The following is a 4,381-nucleotide window of genomic DNA, read 5'->3' as shown; positions in this document are numbered from 1 at the left end:
CCCACACATAATCATTGTGAATTGCATTATGGCTAGTCGCATTATACTCATAGGTAAGTACTTTGGCTCTTCTCTTCTTCTTTTTTTCCGCCCTCAAGGACACACGTGTGGTGACTCGACTAGCCCAAAAAAAGAGAAGAGAGGAGGAAAGGCAACCATACCACAGACACGCCCACAGGATAGCACAGAACCCGCACATGGACAGCACGCGACACAAATGACTCAGCAACACACGTGAGTTGCAAGAGTCGCTGTCAGTCTGATGTTGCGTCTGCATTTGAGGGGGTTCAACAAACCAAATAGAGAAATAAATAAAATACGATCATAAAGTATAACAAAGCATTCAAATAAATGCTTAAAACATGCATTCAAAAATTGAACTTTATAGCAAGAACGTTTCGTTGCGGGTTGTTGCAAGTTGTTGTTGCAAGGGTCGCTTCAACATGCGATTCGCAGCGAAAGTGTATAAAAGCAAATAAGGAAGTATAACTCAAAAATTTAAAGAGCGTTTCCACATCATAAAAAAAAATAACAACAAAAAGTTGCAGCATATGACGTGCCGACAGGGGGCAGGAGGCAAGTGGCATGCGGCATGAGGCAGCGACCAACTGGGTGCAGTCTTAATTAATTTCGACACGCAAAAAATGAAAAAAATAAGCTGCAAATGTCATTCATAAATACATGCATAAAATAATAATAATGATTCATGGCAATGAAATGCATCAAACATTTAACTCGCATTGACTTTTTTGCAACAATGACAGAGAGCGACACGCAACAAAATTCGGCAAAGTGAAAGGGAGAAGAAGGGAAGTTCGATATTTTTGTAGCCATTCGAAATCCTTTATTGTCACATTTGGCACGCGTCTTCGACTCCATCAGATCAGGTGCAAGACTCATGAGGCACATGCTTCAAGGTCTCCTCTGTTGTTATTGTTATACTTGATTGCTTTTATTGTTGTTGTTGTTGTCGTCGCATTTAAACACGAACGCCTTCTGCAGAGCGTGCTCAAACCCAAAGAGATGCCGACAGTCCTCGATGCAGGTAGACAACAAAGATAGGAGAGAGATGGAGAGGGACTGGAAATGGATACTGCAAGAGGAAGAGAGAGAGAGAGAGAGAGACTCTTGACTCAGTCTCAGTTCGAAGTCTGCTGTTGTCTGTCTGTCTGTCTGTTGTGTCTCTGCAAGCTGCTTTGCATGACAACCGACAACCGGTTGCAGCAATGTGGATTTTTAAGCGTTCTCCTTCGGCGTGTTTTTAAATTGATTGGAGGATTTAATTTCAGTGGCAGCTGCTGCCACTTCTGCTGTTGCTGCTGACCAGGTGACCATCTGACCAGTTAAACGAAACACCTTTGCACTGTCAGAGACCTTTGACTAACTACGTTAAATTGCTCTTTTTATATGCATTCATTTTTGCACATGTTGTGCAACATAAGCAGCTCAGTTTCAACACGTTTTCATAAAGATTACTTCAAAAGTTTTTAAGTTCAAAGAGGGGGAAAGTAAAAGTACAGGAAGTATTTAAAAAACAAAGGCTTCTGGTCTTTTATCGAAAGGGATCTTGTTGTAATCGCCTCTTTGACAATGCAAATTATAAGGAATTTAAATTCTATCGTGTTATGAATTAATCTTTAACATTAATTATTGCTCTGTCTATGTTTTATAAATATGAAATCTTCTTTCTTATCACAAGATAAGTTGTATGTCAGATTGTTTAAAATCAAGAAATCTTCTGAAAATATCTTCCTCAATAAAATGTACTTAATATCTCCTGATATATGGTAAACAGGACGTTTAAAGTAAAAATAAATAATTCGCTCGGATGTGAGATTTAAAATATACCTATTATATTAGTATATTTTAAAATTAATTCCGCACTGTCTTTCTTTTTTTATAAGAGGGTGACGTACGATAAAAATACGAAAAATATGCCAAACGACATATTTGGTATATTAGTATAGTTATAGTATAGTATAGTAAAATATATCAGATAGTCATCCAAAGCAACTAAGTAGACGTTTTTGTTCATACAAAGTATTTATTATATTACTTCTACATTTCCTGGAGACACGACCTTTTAATATCCTTTTACCTTACGGGTAACAGATTTTAAAATCTTCCATCAATGTCTATATTACTGAATATATGCAAGACAGATTGTAAGCAAAATATAATATAATCATAGTAAATAATACACTACTATATTTGCAGTCAAGTATTTTATCACATCAAAATACAATTTTAAGAAATATAATAAAAAAATAAATGTGTAATTCTGTAAATTTGGCAAACAAAATAAAAGAAACTCTAACTTTATAACTTGCGGCATTTTTTAAAGTTAATAAACTCCTCAAAATAAAACCATAAAGTAACTTTCCCTTTAGTAAGCATAAATTTATGATATAATGTAACAAATACTATAAAAACATTTGCGACCTTAATGCAAATCATGGCAGTTCACACAAACCGATATTACGCAATCAATTTCAATGTGTGTCCTTACAGAAAAAAATTGTAAAAATAATAATATATTTTACAGTAAATTAGCCTGTGGAAATGCGTTGCAATTGGCGCAAATAAAAAGTCAGTAAATTAATCAGAATGCATTTCGTTTAATTTTCGTGATTTATATTCATAACACCCAAATGCGAGTTAACAGATTATTAAGCGTAATAATATGAATTCGTATGTAATTATATACAATATGTATATAAACTTTATTGTATATGCTTATCATATTACAGAGATTGACATATCATTTGATAGGCAACTGTCCGGCATTATTATGCAAATTTTTTTTTACAATCATTCGACTGGTTTTTTTGTTTCATATTTGATTTGTTTGTTGAAAAAAGAATAATACAAATTATGGCAAAAATAACACATATTAATCCACAAACTAATTATGCAATTCTATGCATTGTTGCAACAGTTTTCAATTAATTAAAATGCATCAAATGCATGAGTAAAAAAGAAAAGAACATTAACTGCATTATGATAAATATAACGTTATATGTATGAAAGTTTCTTTAGTTTCTTATCAATTTATGTCGAAAGCTTTTTCCCTTGACACTTGTCATCAATGGAATGTATTGTATTTTGTTAAAAACTATTTTCATTTATTAATATAACAGACAACTGCATTGTTATTAATAATTTGCTGATTAGATAGAAACTTTTAGTATAAATAACTGCTAAAAGTCTAAGATTCTTCTGCATAATGTTGAATGAAAAAGAATTTCATTTTTTGTAATATTCTGTAAGAAAAAAATGTGATAAAATCGAGAATAAAATCCTTAATCGAGAGTGTTTGTTTGTTAAAATTGAAGCAAGAATGTTTAAGTTAAAGTTTCGAATCATAATCGAGATCTACAAAAAATCTAGATTGCACAGCCGTAAAATACAAGATTAAAACGTTGTGTCAAAAATGGAAAAAATATTAAAATTGAACTAAAAAATTTTAAATCAAGATCAAACAATCTAGATTCTTTTCTCTGTGTGTAGATTGTTTATTTAGTTTAGAAGAATGAAACTAAATAAATAAGTATTTATTCAGTTATTAAGATTTATATGTAGCCGAAGTAAAAATATGTTTTAGATTATTTTATTTAATGGAACTGATTACTAGATCTTTGTTAAACTATTATTGTTTAGAGCTTTAAGAATATTAGACTAATGACTGGACTTTTTTTGTAGAACTTTGAGAATATTTAATGTAATTATTTGAGTAAGTTAGACTATCAAATAGACTTTAAAAGCTTTAAGAATATATCACGTAATTATATGAGCAAATTAGATTATTTAATAGACTTTTCCTTAAAGCATGAATAAATGATGTTGTAGAGTATTCATCAAAAGATGCGAATATCATTCTACTGCTTTTCTATTCGCTTTTTAATTAATTTAACAACTTTACAGGACTAAAGCCTCTAGGCCTGATTGAGTCAGTCGTTTGCTATACAAAAGGGAAAGAGCGATGAGGAAAGCTGAAATTTTTGAGGGCAAAGCGAAGCGCAGAAATCAGAACAAAACTTAAAACATTAACGAGCCATTAACAAGTTGGGCCAATAAATTTGTATTATGGCCAATTAAAAGCGAATAAAAATAACAACAAAGACACGGCCCATTGCGAAAAATACATAAATAAATTCCATACAAAATTACAAAAACAACAAGAAGAAGAAAAAAGAAAAAGGCAGGCAACAAAAATGTATAGAATATATATATAAGAAATGAGCACAAATGGCCAACAAATTTCGATTAGGCAAGCGGGCGAGAAAATTTGTGTTTGTCATGCGGCACCCGCAAATGGAGAGGGGGAGAAAAGGAAGAGGGAAGGGGAAAGAGAAGAGGGAAGGGGAATGGAGGCTGGCCA

The sequence above is a fragment of the Drosophila sulfurigaster genome, chromosome 2L (genome assembly GCF_023558435.1).
Source record: "Drosophila sulfurigaster albostrigata strain 15112-1811.04 chromosome 2L, ASM2355843v2, whole genome shotgun sequence".
Classification (NCBI taxonomy): domain Eukaryota; kingdom Metazoa; phylum Arthropoda; class Insecta; order Diptera; family Drosophilidae; genus Drosophila; species Drosophila sulfurigaster.
The sequence above is the reverse complement of the archived record's forward strand: the minus strand, read 5'-3'. Positions refer to the sequence as shown.